The sequence below is a fragment of the Canis lupus genome, chromosome 18 (genome assembly GCF_011100685.1).
Source record: "Canis lupus familiaris isolate Mischka breed German Shepherd chromosome 18, alternate assembly UU_Cfam_GSD_1.0, whole genome shotgun sequence".
Classification (NCBI taxonomy): domain Eukaryota; kingdom Metazoa; phylum Chordata; class Mammalia; order Carnivora; family Canidae; genus Canis; species Canis lupus.
Genome location: NC_049239.1, coordinates 18,375,960 through 18,394,287, shown reverse-complemented (window position 1 = coordinate 18,394,287; position 18,328 = coordinate 18,375,960). Strand labels below are relative to the sequence as shown.

Here is an 18,328-nt window from a genome sequence, read left to right as displayed (position 1 = left end):
TCCTGCTTTTCTGTAGTTTGTCAGGAAGCTTATGTTGGCATTTACGAAGTAGACACACATGGTCACTTAGACATCAGTGGGAGAGCAGGGTAGCTTGTGGAAAGGATTGGTGCACTGAGATGCAAGCAGCGAGGCTGAACATGCTCGGGACAGCGGCCACAGCAACAATCTAAGGCTCCCGGCAGAGGCCCCATCTTTTTGGCCCTTCCTGCCTTCATTCCATTGTCTTAACAGTCTGGACTCTGGTTTCTGTGGGTGAATGGTGGGGCCTCAGGAGCTACAGCATCAGGGGCTGAGCCGTTCTGGGGGAAGGTCAGTGTGAAGCGGGCACCAAATATTGGGGTGCATGACAAAGGAAGCAAGGTTAGCAGATGGAGACTGATAATGGGGGGAGGCTTTCATGATAATTATGGGAGCGTGGGGGTGCTCTGACCTGTCCCAAAGCGCTAGGTGATAGGCAGGCTCTGTTGCAGACTAAGTGACTAGTGAGGCCTGGGGCCCTCAGGGAAGCCCCCCTCAGCAGGCCAGAGTCCCCATAATAGAAAAGGGGTGAGCCAGGAGCCCGTCCCCACACATCCCCCTGGCCATTGACCTTAACTTTGTGTATCAGAAGGCTCTGCACACCTTCAAGCCACTCTTACCTTACAGAAGAGAAAAAAAACAAATAAAAAGATGCAAGCGCATCACCTGTCAGCACACTGCTGCTCATGAACAATCCTTCAGCTCTGGGTTGGTGCTAAGACTTTGTTTCCATGTGTGTGCTTTCTGTGACACAGCTTGGAGTCCAGACTTGGTCATTGTTAACTGTCCCTCAGGCCCACTGCAATCTGACATTCTAGAATGAGTTAGTTGTCTTTGGTAAAATGCCCTGATAACTTTGCTCAAAGTCTTTGATAATATTCATGGGCTCTGGAGTTTAAAAGCTATTCTAGAAATGCAAAAGCTTAGCTAGCAGGTCTTTAGATGACATTTTAAAGCATAGGTTCCTAAAAAGAGTGAAACCAAAGTGAACAAGCAGTGATGCAGTTTAGGATTTTTCCCTAAAAAACTCTTCCCCCAGACCATGCAGCCACTGAATAGTCATTTGAACTTAGGGAAGGTTCGAATCAAAACCAAAAGCCGTGGTTTCTGTAGTGGTGCCCCGATACAAGGAGATTAACTCATGAAAAGTGCTTTGGGCAACCAGCTAGGGCTTGACTTCAGTTTATCCACCACCAGCTGTGTCCCTCGAACAAGTCAAAGGTCATCCTGTGTGCTTCTTCACCTAAAATACGAGGACAGGTGGTCTTCCCAGCCACCTCCAGCTCTAAATTATATGATGCCATGAGTGAGCATGGAAATGAAGTATGAGGTACATTTCGTCTGTGTCTGCAAAGCCTAGAATAAATCTGAGGCCTGGATCATCTTTGTCATTGGCTCAAGCTGTCATTTTAAACTTGTGTGTAATTTTTGGCAATGTTTTCAAGGTGGCTCCTCTGTCAAGAAATGATCTGAAACAAGCAGTTAAATACATGACACCAGCTCCCCCTTGAAGGCAATTTAAGACAGTGTTTCCCACCCCTTTTCACTCCGCACGGTTGTAAAATGATAACGTTTATCTAAAATACACTAAGATAAAAGGAATGAAGGTGCCGGAGGCCTAAGGACCCCCGCCCCAGCGGGTGCCACCCCACACCTCACTCCACCATCCTCAAGAGGCATTCGCTGTCCTGGCACACCTGTGACCTGGATCACCCCTTCTATCGCCTTATGGTCACAAAGCCCTGCCCTAAATGAAGGCTCTAAATATCAGTAACCGGTAAGCGCCTCATCTTACATCTTATTGGTTTAGGTTGTAGCAGTGGACTTTCTTCAGACCTCCAAGCTGAGGTTTGTTCATTGATCACCTCAAAAGCCCAGGAAATTGGTGCAACTGGTGTCGACACTGGGATCTCGACCTTCTCTAAATCATTGTAAACTTTGACCAATCAATGCTCCAGGCACAAATGTCACTGCTGGAAAGTTTCTTAAATCCCACCCATGCAGTTGAACATGGGAATTACAAAATGAGTCTCATTCCTCTTTTTCTCATCGGTTTGAAGAAGCAAGTTTCCTTTCAGAGTTCTTAATCAGCGTCTTAACATATAACACTGTGTTCCCTTAATCCTCAAATGAATCCCTGCTTTGGATTCTTTCAATGACATGGTGCTTTCACTCTGAGCTTTATGCTGAGAGCAGCTCACTCAAGAGGCATGATGGTTTCACCCACCCCGTTCATGTGAGTGCTTCTGTAACAGAAGAAATACAGGGCAGGTGTGGGACATCATATAAAATGCCAGTTTTCCTCCAAGGATTGGGCTTCTAAATATAACTCATGGGCTGTAAGCAAATGTCTTCATAATCTTGTAGAAAATCTACATATACAAAAAAAGAAAAGTTTGTGCTCATAGTCTGCACTAATGTACATGTGCTTTACGTCAAATCCATCTTATCACATTTATTAGTGTGATTTACTTATGCTTGCAGGAGGTAGCCAGGGGCTAGGGTACGAGTGGGGTGCAGGTGCTAATAATGTGAAGTACATCAACAAATATGCCACTTGCTGTGGACAGTCCAGTCTCCCTGTAACAAGTCCTTGATCATAACACTCACGATGGAAATGTCTACAGAGTAGGGGCGCCTGGGTGGTTCAGTGAGTGAAGCATCTGACTTCAGCTCAGGTCATGATCTCAGGGTCCTGGGATGGAGCCCCGCTGAGCGGGGAGTCTGCTTCTCCCTCTCCCTCTCCCTCTCCCTCTGCTTATGCATGTTCCCTCTCTCTCTCTCTCTCAAATAAATAAATAAAATCTTAGAAATATCTACAGGGTAAAGTTCAAGCACACTGCTCTTACATCCAAGACCCTAGGTTAGTGGACGCAGCCACTTTTTACCAACAGCTCCTTGCAATTCTAGTCCATCAAAGCCAAGTTAGTTACTTACCCCTGAAAGACAACTTCTGCTTTCCTGTCCCGGTGCCCACATTTTACCCGCTGCCACTTGGAATGCCTCCCCTTCTTCAGTTATAAATTTTATCGAGATCTCCCCCAGATGCCAGGCTAAGAATCTTACATTGTGTTTAAATTTCACAGTAACCCTCTGAGGTAGACAATTGCCCCAATAGCAAACATCGCTCACAAGCAGCTCAAAAAGCTCTGAATCTCTTACCAAGACGGTTCCTGACCCCTCACCTTTCTCCCTGAAGTATTTTCTCTTATTCTCACATGGAATTCTTGTCTGTAAGCTCGTTAACTGTTGAGTGATTCTTGACTTTCCTTCTATTCTTATATCTGTGATTATTCTCTATTATTATCATTTTACTTTTCCTGTGTTCATGGTTTGCTTCCCCTAAACAAATGATAAGTTCCTTAAGGGCAAGAGATAATGGCATTTCTTTGAATCTCTCACAGTTCCTGGTAGCCTAAGGTTCAAGGATTTGTCCCATAATTTATTTTGGAGAGATTGGATTGGGTCCTCCTGTAATGATCCAGCACTGTCCTCATGGTAATAAAAATGTGAATGTGCTCTGCTCTAACTTTCCCTGCGCCTAAACCTAGCTGTCCAGTCCCTCCAAGGCAGCAGGACATCTCTGAGAATGGGCAAAACAGCAGAGGATCACTTAGGGGGAGGAACTGTGTGCAAGTGGTCCTTGCCCAACATGAGAAATTACATTATGATAAAGTGGAACTAGAATGTTCCAGAATACAGATTTCCCATCAGTGGTTCTCAGCCTGAGTGAAGGATTCAAAGCCAGATCAGGGCCTGGTGAAGTCTTAGATGCGAGAGCCCTCTGAGAAATCCGGCTCAGGGGAGCCATCTCTGTGTCTCAGGGTAGCCCCTCTAGTCTCAAGCACCTGGGTTGCAAAGCCCTTGTCATCTGAAAGACCAGGCTGTGGCCTCAGTATGCTTTCTGATTTACCTCATCCTGGCACTGGCTGTTCCTGGAATCGCCATCCATCTGTGTGAACACCACCTCAGTGATAATTATATTGTCCTAAACAGGAAGGTTTGGATGGCATCCCAAGCTCCTTGGAAAAAAGTACCCCTTCAAATTAGTTATTCACTTCACAGTCCTCATTAACAAAGCAACCCATTTCAGTTCCAACTGAACAACTTCTCAATCACATGACTTCTTTATAGGATCGTACCCAGCTAAAACCGGGATGAATGGGACCTATTGATTAAATTCCGTTTTCTCAATCCTGAGCATGGCTAGTTTTGATCCCAAGTTAAAACCTGGCTGCCGAGGTCCTCCAAGGAAGCCGACCAGCAAATACAAAAAGATTTCACATCAAATTCTGAGTACTCTGGTATCTCAACATTGAAGCCTCTGTTAACTGAAATGGAAAGACGATTTCAAAGATTTCACTCTCTTAGCACTAACAAATTTAAAGATTATTTAATTGTGAGAGTAGGTCCACAGAGAAATACCATCATTCTTATTTATTTTCAAAGAGAGGAGCAATGTAACTTATCAAAAATTCTGTGAGGGCTCACAATGCATTTTTTAAAATTCTAGACCATTTTTCTTATCGTTTGAATGGAGCTCATAAATCATCAAGTTTTCCCCACTAGGGAATCATTTTTCAAGAGTTTTTATTATTGTGTCCAAAGACTCTCCAGGCAGCAGCAGAAGGTGAATGTGTGGATATCTCCTTACCTTCAGCTACTTGGTTGTCCTAAAGGCTGGCAAATGAGTGATCAGGAGCTATTTCTTCTGGGCTTATATCATGATGCTCCTCGTTATTCACTAACTAGGAAAGAGAGATTGTAACTACAAAAAGAACCCAGACTTCATGTACAAGATCACCCTCCACCAGTGCAAAATGTCCATCACTCCCCATGGGGTTCAAATGAATTTCAAGCCTGCAGGTCACTTTTGCAGAAGCACATTCTCTTTATAACTTATTCAAGGTCCCATTGAATTAAATTCTCTGTATTTCTATTTTTCTTCTTTTTTGCCAACAATCAACCACTTAAGAAAAGCTGGTTCCACATATGCAATCGTTTTAAAAGCGTGTTGTTAAGTGAACACAGTATCGTCATTTATCACCATTTTTCAGCTATGTTGAAGGAGTGTTGTAAAGGGATAGATTTCCCCCACAGACTGGGATGAATAGCATTTCTTTTTGAACTCCAGCCGTCACCAAGGACTTAGGGAGTACGTGTACCCAAACTACTTTCTGTCACACCAAATCCTGGTAAAAACTCTCTTTATTCATGCATTTTGACCACCAATAATTTTGTTCAGTAAGCTGGATTTGTTCCCAACTGAACTATTGCCAGTATTTGCTTAGAAATACTTCTAGAGATTCATCAGTCTCTTCTGGGTGACGATCACCAGGCATTCCTAAGGTGCACAGTGCTAAGGAAAATTACCCCAAACAGTAGGACCTGCTATTGGCATTTTCATTTGCAAGCCTGATCTCTTCCAGATCTTATTTCTGTAGGGTTTGCTTCACAAACATGCCCAGATGTTGGGCAACCGATGAACCCATCTGCTTTCAGGGGTGAAACCAAAACCGTCTGTTCAGAGGCTGTTCATCATAAAGATGTATATTTATGGATTTGTCACGAGAGGAGGGTCTTTCAGGAAGCAAGGAAGAGCACATCATTTAAAAGATGGGCCCTTATGTTCTCTGACATGGAGCAATTGAGAAAACATGAGGTAGAAGGATATTCCAACTTAGAAATCTTCATCCAAATGTGTTAGAGACTTGCTAGATGAACAGCAAGGTGAAAAACAGCTCATATTCCTCTAGGTACTCGATGAAATTAAAATACAATAAAACCTGGTTGCCAAGCATCTTAGCTCATTCAGGCTTTTATAACAATACCATACGCCGGTGGCTTATAAACAACAGAAGTTTATTTCTCATAGTTCTGGAGGCGGGAATTTCAATATCCAAGTGCTGGCAAATCTAGTGTCTATGAAGACCAGCTTCCTGGTTCATAAACAAACATTTCCCAGTGACCTCACATGGCAGGCTCTGGGGGCAGGGAGGTCTCTGGGATCTCTTTATAAGGACGCAAACACTGTTCATGAGGACTCTACCTTCATGACCTAATCACCTCCCAAGACCCCCACCTCCAAATATCATCTCTTTGGGGATTAGGGTTCAGCATATATATTTGGGGAGAACACAAATACCTATAGGATCACTTTAGCCGCGGATACTGACGTTCCCTGGTACTCAGTGGCTAACAGTAGACTGATAAGTGTAGCCCTCAACTCCAATCAGAGTATGAGATCAAAGATTTAAAGCAGACTTCCAGGTACCTAAGGTTGTCTTACACAACTACACATCACATATCCACTCTTGTGAATCTGAGGCAAGCTGTAACCCAAAAATGCTTTCTAAATATAAAAATTAGATGCATCGGGCCCTCTTGACTGCCATTGCTAATGCCTCAGTAGAGGTTGTAGATTAGCATTGTGCAGTAGAACTTTCTCCAATGATGCCAATGTTCTATGCTGCGCTGGGTACCCTCCCTGCCCCCAGCCTTCTCACCACCCTCCTAACCACCCTTCACACCGTTACCATGGCAACCTGTCTGATACCACTTACCTTTCCTGATCCACTAGTGGCTTCTCATGTGCCTGTAAAATAAGTCCCAAGCCCCTGGCACGACCAATAAGGCCTTTCACTGTCTGTCCCTTCCTACCTTCATCAGGTCTCCCTGTTTGTGCTCGTTGCACTCCTACACCCACAGTACAGACCCTGCTGATGCACAGATCTGTGCCTTTGCCAAGTCACATCGCCCATGACTGTGGTGCCCTCCCCACCCTTGCCCACCTAGAGAAGTCTGATCCATCTGTGAAACACAGACGAGGCAGTATTTCTTCTCTGGGGGCTTCCTAGGCACCCCACTCCCCTCCCTACCTCCTGTCTCCTACTTATTTGACACAGTTCTTTTTTATTTCCTTCTTTTCATTTTCATCCCAAATCTCCTTCTTTATCTCTCCCTGCTTTTTTTTACTCTTTCTCCCACTTTTAAGGTTTAATCATATAGTAAATTATATCCCTTTTAGGCTATAATCCTAAAGTTTTGACAAATGTGTTTAGTCATATACCACTACCACCGTGAAGTCAGTCCCTCTAGCCCCTCTTGGCCCTGGCAACCACAGATTTGTGTTCTGTTCTAGTTTTGCCTATTCCCATAAAAAAATGGAATCACGCAGTGTGTAGCCTTTGGAGTGTCACCTCTTCCATTTAGCATGATGCACATTATATTCATCCATTTTCTCCATGGGTCACACTGGTTCCTTTGTAATTGCTGAAAAGTCTTCCATTGTGTGCATGTACCAGAGGTTGTCTCTCCATTCCCTAGTTGAGGGCTATTCAGATTGTTTACTGTTTGGGTGATTATGAATAAAACAGCTGTGATACTTTTCATTTAGGTTTTAGTGTGAAAATAGTTTTCATTTCACTTGAGTAAGTATGTCAGATTAGGGTTCCTGATTCAAGTGATTTCCCAAGTGGTGTTCCATTCTGTATTCCCCTGTATGAGGGTTCCAGATGGTCTACATCCCGTGTGAGTACTTATTTTCAGGCTTTCTTGTTGTTATTGTTGTTTGAATTTAAGCCATTCCAGTAGGTGTGTAGTGATGTCTCATTTTGATTTGCATCTCTTCGCTTAAGGACTAATGATGTCACTGGGCTTCTCATGTATTCTTGTGCCTTCCTTCTATCTCTTTTGGTGAAGTGCTTTGTCACCCTCAGTCTCTTCCCTCTAAGGTGTCATTGATATTTCACTGTGGACAACAAAATACATTTTCAGGCTCTTTGACCTTCCATTTTTCATTTCTCACTCATTTCTCATGTTAGAGTAATAAAACTCATTTTATGCTTATGATCTCAGGTGAAATTAATTATGGAGACATATGTCTGCTTAGTAAAACTGAAAATACATAGTCACTAAGCTTTAAAATGTACAGGGTGATAGAAAATGCATGTAAGCAGAAATCTAAATGATAAAATATGTGGTTTGGGCTAGAAGAAAGAAGGATATGAAAGAAAAACTGTGAATGATAGCCTCCCTTTCTAATAAGGAAACTCTGGCATGATTTATTTGGCCACTCACAGGTCACACTGAAGTTCTTTTCAAAGTTTATATATGATCAAGATCTCCTAACTCCTGAACACTTTACTTAAGGGCCTTTTCATATTTAGTTTTATCCAGTCATGCAAAATTGCAGTATTTCAAGTTACAACGCGATATACTCTGTTAGTGTTACTTTGGCTTCTGTGGGAAACTGAAGACCCAATAAATATTCATGTAATCTTCTGGATAACATATTGAAAAGGACAGCTGGCTCAGGAGGGATCATTTGCCTGGGTTAGTATCTGTTTCCGTTTACATTAAGAAAATATTGCAAGAAGTTATTATCTACCAGAGGGCTTAGGGGAATACAATGAAAAGCTGATACTGCACCTGATTGCTTTTGACATTTACCTATTGTAACAGGGAAACTGTGTGAAGATAGCCAAGTGACTTTTTACAAAACACAATTTCAGAAGCTATAAAAGGAAAAAGGAGATGGCAGAGATAGAATAGACTGCATCTGTAAAAATGAGAAACATGACTTGTCAGCAACACCTGCTTGTAACTATCAACCATTTCTACTGGGCCTGCTGAGAAATCGCTGAAAGCCACGTACATTGATGGGTGTGAAGTCTCAAAAGGCAGTCAAAAGATACAGAGGAAAAAAAGTGTGGTTTTATTGAACATTTTTTACCCAATACCTGGAGTTGATGAAATGTAATTTTATGACATTTTCTGAACTCTTGAAAAGAAACAGTTGGGTTTTGATATATAAATATTTTTTATCTGTCAGGGCTACTGGAGCCAATAAGACTTTTAAAGTTGGGGTACACAAATTATTGACATTTATTATTTTCCAAATACATTCCAAATCTCTAACTGGTCTATAGAAATACTGACACCGACTTAAATTTATAGAAGATATTCCCAGTTTCTGATTAGTGGTAATAAGATGATAAACATGCTTATGTCCTCCCACTGCTTGAACACCAGTTAAATGAGAGTAACCAAGAAGAAATCAATGAGCATGAGTGGGGAAGACCAAAAAGTGGCAACTCATTTTGCAGGACAGGAAACCACAGAGAGAAATGGATCACACAGACCTTCTCATTTCTTTAGAAATTCAGCAGCTCAGGACAGAATGGAACACAACACCCATGACCATCAGATGTGAAATGCTCATTTTTAAAATAGAAAAACAGCCAAGTGAAGAAAGAATAGTGAAGGAATACTAGAAGAAATGGAGATAATCATGGGCACAAAAGAAAGCTTCAAAACCATCTCACTTATACACATAGATATGAGAAGATATTACACTCTTGTGATTTTTTGTTTTATGGTACAAGTGGAATATTATAAAAAAGAATAGTATGATTAAAGAAAGAATTCTTAGAAATTGAAAATAACAGAGCTGAAATTAAAAATTCAGTAAAAGGACTGAAAGGAAGAGTAAAGGAAATCACACAGGAGTAGGAAAAAAAGAAATAGAAAGTATGAGAGAAGTAATCATTGACAGATAACCCAGGAAACCAATATCTAGCCAGTAAGAGTTTCTGAAAGAGAGACCAAAGAAATAGAATGGAAGTGATCAAAGAAATACTATAATTAAAGTTCCCAAAACTAAAAGAAATGAGTCTCCGGACTGAAGAGAACCACAGCACAATGCATCATTGTGAAACTTTAGAACCCAAAAAGTATAGGGACAATCTTAAATGTCTCCAAAAGGAAAAGGGGAAATAAATAGATCACATACAGGAAACAAATCCTAATGGATTCAGACTTCTCGGTAGCAACACTGGATACGAGAAAACAGTGGAGTGATTGATGCCTGTAAATCTGAGAGAAAAGGATTTTTTCAATCTGGAACTTCATATAATCTAGAATTTTAGTCAGGATTGAATTAAAAGAGAAGCTAAAATCGAAGACGTTTTCAAACATTAAATACTGACAAATTATTTTCTCCCACGCGTGTTTTCTTAGGAAGATACTGTAAGATGTGCTCTAGCAAAATGAGAGAATGAATCAAAAAAGATGTCCCAGGGTTACAGAACCATGCATCCCACACTGGAGTACAACAGGAATCCCCCGAACATCACTGAGCAGCACAACCTGAGAGAACCTGCCTACCTATGGGAGGGAGCTCATCCCCTCCCGCCGGAGCTCAGCTGAACTGTTGACTTGAGCAGCTTTGGGGGAAGCAATTAGGAAACAGCATATTGTAGAATTGGGGTGGGGGAATGACCATCAGAAACATGACTCAGGGTAGGGAGAGAGGAAGACTGTATAAGAGAAGAAATGGGATCACAAAACACTACAGCGAGCAATAGTTACTTGGTAAGACTACAAGCAATGATAACTGGTTTCACCAAAACTAGTGGTAAGTAGTATATTCTTATACTGGGATAAGAAGAGGAGGGTTGCAGGGTGAGAGTGCCAAATCCTCCATCACAATAGGAAGCCAATAGATTTGACTCCAGTTGACAAATTAAGAAATAGCTGTATGAGAATATAATTTAGAAATGTGCAGAAACGCCTGAAAGATTTAAATGTTTGCTTTTGGGTCACAGAACTGGAGAGGATGTCAGAGGATTCGGGCAAGAGACTAAGTTTTTTCACTATAAGCATTTTAGTTGTCTTTTAATTTGTGCACGAATTACTTAAATCGTTTTAATTACAAGAGATTTCCAACCACTGGAAGAAAATTATTCTGTTTACTTTGGCCTTTTTACATCATGACATGAGTTTTGACATTTTTATATTTCTAGAAAAGTATATATTTTCTAGTACTGATTTGATAAACCTTCTACAATTAAATTATAAATAAAAAAGGAACCTCTTATTCAGGAACTCAGTTTTTCATAAAGTGAGCAACTAACCCTCTGAAAGGTAGATTTGCTTGTTTGGGATGGGAGTAATAATACCACCTCTCAACCCTGTGACTAGAGTAAAACAACTTGTTTTTCTGCTTTGCAGGGAAGAAACCCTTCATCGTATTTTAATATTAGTAACTCTCTAAACTTTTTTTCTGTTATTACTGAATCAGGTTGCCATTTGGTTATTTGTAAGCAAAAATTGCTAAAAGCTATACAATTTTACTCACTAAAATTACTCAAATTGAGCAACATAACAAATTCCCTGACTACTCCTTGACTGGAGAAATCTAGGTTGCTGATTTTACTGAGTGTTTCTTTATCAGGGTTTTGGGGGGGGGGGAGCGGTTAGGATGGGGAGAGGCTGGTAAAAAAAAAGAAGGCTGAATAGGGTTGATATTTGACTTAGGGTATCAAATTTTCTAGACCAAAATAAATAAAAAAGAATGTCCCAGCTACCTAGAAATTAGTGAAGTAAAAGATGAGTTCTTAGGATATACCATGAAATGAGAAGTAGCTCACAGAAGATAAAGGCGTAAGGATCTGGAGGAGGGAACTTTCCATTCTATCTATTCAGCTTCTCTTTCCCCCACACACTTACCCTCCTGGCCAATGACAGACCTGAGGATCATGACTGTTCTGATATTTCTTTGGCTCCTGCCATTCTAGTGTCTAGACATTTTGTCAGATTATGAGGGAAATACATCAAAAACACATAAATTCCATGAAATATGGTGGTACATATTAAATTATATATTAATATATAAATATGTAATATATAATTTCATAATATATCTTTATATATAAATACATATGAAAATGTACAATAATATATAAAATATATTAAAGTCTATTTAAAGACATATAAAGAAGAACATTTGTAGATAATTCAATAATGAGTTACATCAATTACATAAAGATAATGTCCACAACAGAATTAAGGTAATAGGGATCCCTGGGTGGCGCAGCGGTTTGGCGCCTGCCTTTGGCCCAGGGCGCGATCCTGGAGACCCGGGATCGAATCCCACATCGGGCTTCCGGTGCATGGAGCCTGCTTCTTCCTCTGCCTGTATCTCTGCCTCTCTCTCTCTCTCTGTGACTATCATTAAAAAAAAAAAAAAAAAAAGAATTAAGGTAATATTTAAGATTCTCAAATCAATATGTGAAAAATTAAGGATCTTTAGGATACTTTAAAAAAGATGATCTGGACTCCCTCTTCTAGTGATGTGCATGGGGATAGGGAAATGCAGCCACAAGAGAAAGCGATTATTTTTGCTCCTTCCCTAGGTTTGTGATCATTTTCCTTGGTAGCTATAATATATTTTCATTTATATCTTCCACTGCAGACACAAACGACAGGGCAATATAAGGAAGAAACACATTATGGTTGTATCTACATAGGATCAACCATATAATTTTAAGGGCCCGGTGCAAAATGAAAGTAATGTGGGGTCCTTATTCGAATGTTAAGAATGTCAAAATGGTGACAGTAGACATTAAACCAAATACAAGGCTCTTTTGAGCATGGACTTGGATGACTGCACAGATCATACAACCCTGAAACTGGCCCCATATCTGTGAGCCCACCAAATCTTTGCAAACAAAAAGACCATTTTAACCCAGCCTCATGTTCTGGGATAAAACAGTCACATTATAGCTAATTACAATTCCTAATGCAATGAGAGGTCTTTAGTTTAAAGTCACTCAGTACTTAGCTATGAGGTTTTTTTTTAATTGGTTCAGAATAAAAGCATACGGGGTAAGATGTATCTAGCAAGTGTTTCTTTCCATCCATATAGTTAATACTTTCTAGATGGTGCTTTCTGCCCTTGGAAACATGAGTTTGGCTGGCCTTCCAAATTGCCAGTGATGGCTTCTCTTCCTATTCTCCCATCTGACCATCTGCTTATTACAGGGTAACTAAACTGTTCAACCACAAGAGAATGACTAATGGTGCTGGGAAGGGAAAAAGTGCACTTTTGGAATATGCAGTCCTTAAAACACCAGCTGCTCGATTTTTGGGTCTTGCAACTCAGTTGGCTATGAATGTCAGGGAAGACGTTTTCATTTTTGGAAAGCAAAATCCACAGACTTTTTAGAGGAAAGCAAGTCAGCTCTTTCTTAATTTTACTTCAAATTTTTAAAGAATGTCAAACACACGTTTTTGCCACATCTTCACCCCCTGATGACCAAGAAAAACTCTTTCGAAGGACACCCTGCCACACTGCAGGAAGGGACAATGTATTTGTCACAATAGAACATGCTTAGCCAGGACTTCTAGGAGGAAGACATGGAAAATAAGCAATTAATACTCGTCTCAGGTTTCTGAAGGCAGGAGACTAGGATTCTTCACCACTGGTTAAAGTGATAGCAACACTCTGTGATGATGACTCTTCTGTTGTTGCTATACGTTCAGGATCCATCTAGAGGAGCTGTGTAAAGGCATCATATCAGGAATCTTAGGGAGGGAAATAAGAGTAGGGAAGGTAGGATGCTTCAAAGCATCTTTCCTCACTTCTTCCTCCATGGATTTGATAGGCCCCTGTGTGCCACCATTAGTTTTTCACTAAGGGAGCTGCTATTTAGCCCGGGACACTACACACCCTCTTCCCCAGAATGATCTTCCTTTTCCCTTATCACTCTCTACACTCTCCACACATGGCTCAGTAATTCACACCTCCTCTCTAATCTTGTTATCTGTTACTTTTACCATGGAGTTGCTAATTTGTGTTGTAAGTATCTTTATATGAATCTTCCAAACTAGACTGTAAGTTTCTTAAGGCCAGATACCATGTGTTGTTTTGTTGTTGCCTTCCACACTGCACCAAGCACTAGGCCTGTTAATAAGATGATGCACTACAGAAATGCATCGTCAAGGGAGTAAGTGATCCCCCTGCCCCAACCTACAATTCAGAAACTAGACAGTAAATCACTGTCACGGATTATTTTAAGAAAAGTAACTGGAATCTTCCAATTGAACATACACATTTCTTTTCATATCAGGTCACAGATTTTATTTTTTTAAAAGATTTATTGATTGATTGATGAGAGACACAGAGAGAGAGGCAGAGACACAGGCAGAGGGAAAAGCAGGGTCCCTGTGAGGAGCCTGATGTGGGACTTGATCCCAGGACCCCGGGATCACGCCCTGAACCAAAGGCAGATGCTCAACCACTGAGCCACCCAGGCGCCCCCAGGTCACAGATTTTAAATCCAAATTTACTTTCCTCGCCTCTTTAAGCTAGTGGCATGTTGTATAACCTTCACAAATTAATGGACTTGTGAGCTAATGAGAGTTCGTGCTATTGATTCCCCTTGACAGATTCACCTTTGTCACACTCATTTCAGAAATTTCTTGCTGGAAAATTTGACATGATTGATGCAGGATCCACTTTCCCTATCTAGTGCTTTTCTCCACCTCCATCTACAATTCCGCTTTGTGGATCTATTTAACAAGGAGATAATTAAATGTAAACACGAGTCACAGGTTTTCCTTTTCTGAAATATAATACATAAGAAACAACAAAGAAACATTGGGGAATAAAAAAGATAGGGGGTAGAACTCAAGAAGAGCTCATTGGTTAACCAGTGGCTGAAGGAGCCTGGGTAGACTATACAAAGGTCCCAGAAGACAACCCAACAGCAAAAAGGGAGGATCATTGCCCCCTATAGTAGTATGGCCAAGACCCAATGATTCCAGGCCTTTAGAACAAACTTAGCATCCAGTCCAACTGGATCATCTCTGAAAAGCCCTGCTAAAACAAGAGTGCTGTGGTTGAGCAGTGCCAAAAACACAGTTCATCTACAGGGAAATATTAAATTTTATAATATAAAATACAAATGTACAATAGTGTTTTAGCCACAAAGAAATCAAGGGGGAAAAAAACAGGTTTCTTTTTCATAATTTATGTGATTTGCAGTTAAAGGGGAAATTTCTAAGTAGTGATACACTGTCTCCTTCCCAAATGTCAGGATGTTCAAAGCCGCATGACATATTGCAACTTTTCCCAAATATCTGTGTATCCTAAGCACACTGCGTCAAGAAGACTGGTCCAAAAGCTTGATTTATGTTGCTGCCTGACAGATGATGTCTGGGAGGCATGCTGTCTAAATGGACTGTGCTCCGGCAGTTACCTTAGTCATCAATTCCAGAGAATTAACGAGTACCATTCATCCCAATAATAGAAACCAAGGTCAGGGCCTCTTCCCTGCTCTGTAATTCCATTAGCAATGCACAGAAAGCACTTAGGTCATAAGTTCTGTAGACCTTATAACTAAGCAAATGGAACTGCATCTTGTTTTCAGAGCGAATCCTCTCCGAACACACCCCTTGTCAATGATTTGTTGTACATCAACGTTCGGTGTACTTACATGTGTAGGGAGAATGCTGGTAAAAGGAAAGTGCAGCTGTCTTCAGCTGCCAAGAATTTCAAGCACTGTTTTTATTAAAATAAATGCCAGCAGAAAACAATTTTAACAAAACTATGTCAGATACTTCCAATTATGGTCATAGCTTTTTAAATTGTGTACTCACTCAAATTTTATGTAAACCACTCGATCGTTCTAAGTGGCTACCATAGAATTGATTTCAGTTCTCATTACTCCATTTTAGTTTTTATTATTTTAGTTTGGCTTTTATCCTACCTGTCACAGTAAAGTGAAAATGGCCTTGAAACCAGGAGTTATCATCATAAGCAAATAAATCTGCTTACAATGAGACGGTCATCTTGAAAACTCAAGCAGCATGCTTCCCTAAGCTAAATCTTACCAGACATTCCCTCAGTCCTCATAATTCAAATTGCTTCTAACCTGGCATCTACAAAAAAAAAAAAAAAAAAAAAAAAGGAGGGAGTAATCCTACGGTTTGAAGCCACAGGCATAGGTTTGAATCCTGGCTTTGACACTTCTTTGTTTTCTTAACAATAAAATAAACATGATGATTATACTTGTATAACTACTTCACACTGTTACTGTAAGGATTTGCTCATATAATTGTGTGTGTGTGTGTGTGTGTGTGTGTGAAGTCTATGTTTTGAAACATTTGGGAGTTTATAACCAATAGATTCTAAATGATCCACAGTAATGGACGGGAGTAGAGGCATGAATAATTCAAAACAGCAAATTGTCCAAATACCAGCTGTATGTGTTTTAAGGTGTATTTTTAAATTTCATTCCAAATGTATTTCTAATGCCCCAAAAAATGACTTCAAATAAAGGAATGACACCAGATACGAAGTCCCAACTAAAAGGGATCTGAGGAGCTGTCCAATTTTCCTCTCCGTCTTACCTCCCTCCCTCTTACCTGCCTTCCTCCCCTCTTCTCCCCCTCCCTCTTTATGCCCTGCCTGTCCAAAGACAGCTGCCACCAAGAACCAGCTTCAAGCAAAATTTCTGCCTCCCACTCTCCCCTGGATGGGGACCTTTGGTGTAGTGTTTGTGATGCTCTGCTTAGAGGCAGGCTGCACTCACCAAATAAAAGCACCAGGTGCTCCTGAAGCAAGTGCTTGCATGGAGAGAAGAGGCCACAAAGTCAAGAAACATGGTGTGGTGCAGTGGTTAAGAGCCTATGGAATCTGATAGACTGGGATCCTAACTCTTGGTTGGGACTTTGTGACCTTGGACAAATTGCTGTTTCTTCCACTCTAAACACGCAGTGGCAATGCTCTCAGGTATGTCACGTGATTTGTTAAGGATTAAATCATATGTATTTTAATGTAATTATAGTCGTGTGTGTTTGTGTGCGTGTGAGGCTCAATGCGGATAATGAGGATGTCTGTATTATACTGATTTCCCTTTGAAAAATAATTTCTTACTTCTAAGCTGGTGTTTTCCTACAGAGACCTGCAGCAACATCTTTTTTATAAAACCAGAGAAAGGGGATCCCTGGGTGGCTCAGTGGTTTAGCATCTGCCTTTGGCCCAGGGCGTGATCCTGGAGTCCTGGGGTCGAGTCCCACGTTGGGCTCCTGGCATGGAGCCTGCTTCTCCCTCCTCCTGTTTCTCTGCCTCTCTCTCTCTCTCTATGTCTATCATAAATAAATAAATAAATAAATAAATAAATAAATAAATAAATAAATAAATTTTAAAATAATAAAAATAAAAAATAAAACCAGAGAAAAACAAACAGGATGCTTGACCTCATCTGGCATCTCTGTAATCCCCCAAAACACATCTCTCTTCCCCAAATGAAGCTGTTTCCCTGTGTTGATACTTGGGAGATAATGCTGTATTTCCTAAGTAATGGGTTTCTTTAGTTTTAGCAGTATTATGGGTTTACCCCACATGGGAAGAATTCAAGCTGGTACCTACACACAAGCACATGCACACATATCAGTAGTGATGTCAGAAACATTAAAAAGATAACAGTAATAAAAAGAATGAAAGAAAAATTAAAACTCACAGAGCAATTCTGACACCAGGCGCTGTCTTAGTCACTTTACATATGACAACTCATTTGATTCTCAGAACCATCCTGTGAAGTCAGTGATATTATCCCAATTTTATTATTGAAAAACAAGCTCTGAGAGGCCAGGTAACTTTCCAAAGATCGCATGATAGGTAGCAATAGACATGTTGGAAACCAGGGAGACCGTGCCATGTGCTGACAGTTCAGGGCAGTACTGAACCAAAAGGGGGCAAAAACAAGAATGAATGTTCACTCTCGTTAATGGGTTCTTACTACATTTCTGCTTGAGAGAAGTACATTGTCTCGAGAGTCTAAGATGACCTTTAGTATGCTTTAAAGGAGGGTGTTCTTAATTAAAGTCATCAGTACCACAGGTACATAAAAAGGTGTTTGAGCTCCCAACGTGATGGGTTTTACCTCAGAAACATGGGCTCAGCCAATATTTTCACATGCCAGCTATAACCTTTCACAATGGAAATATGATCAAGGTACTGGTTCATTAACTCGCTGATTGTCCTTCCTCACCGGGGTTACTAGCTCACGTTATGCCTTTCGCTGTAACACACACAGAAGATTGAGAGTTCAAGGAACAGACATTCCTGAAGCAGAACAAATGGTGGAGTGTCTCTGCCTCTCTACACAGATAAATCAGTACCTGACTTCCATGGACAGAGCCACAACAAGCCATTGACGGGCCATTTCCTGGCTGGGGTTCCCTGTCTAGAAGGGAGAAAGGAAAAGGAACAGGTTTCTAGACTGCAACCTCCTTAGGGCGGGGGTCTGGGGTGGGGGGTGTGGGGCTGGTTAAAGGGACACCGTGTGTGCCATCAATACCTGACTCCAGAAATAGGTGTCCTGGTAGGCACTCACACATCAGCCTGCTAAAAAATCTTTATCGTCATGTACCCGGCTGTCCCTACATATATAAATAAATAAGAAAGAAAACAAATCTTCATTGTTTTAAAGAGACATATACCCTATTTGATCAACCT

The 18,328-nt window shown here is 40.8% G+C and overlaps 1 protein-coding gene across 8 annotated transcripts in view; it reads left to right on the top strand.

Moving 5' to 3' along the window:
• The window catches only part of MAGI2 (membrane associated guanylate kinase, WW and PDZ domain containing 2), a 1,330,046-nt gene that overhangs the window by 1,187,698 nt on the left and 124,020 nt on the right, over positions 1-18,328 (top strand). The window lies entirely within an intron of this gene.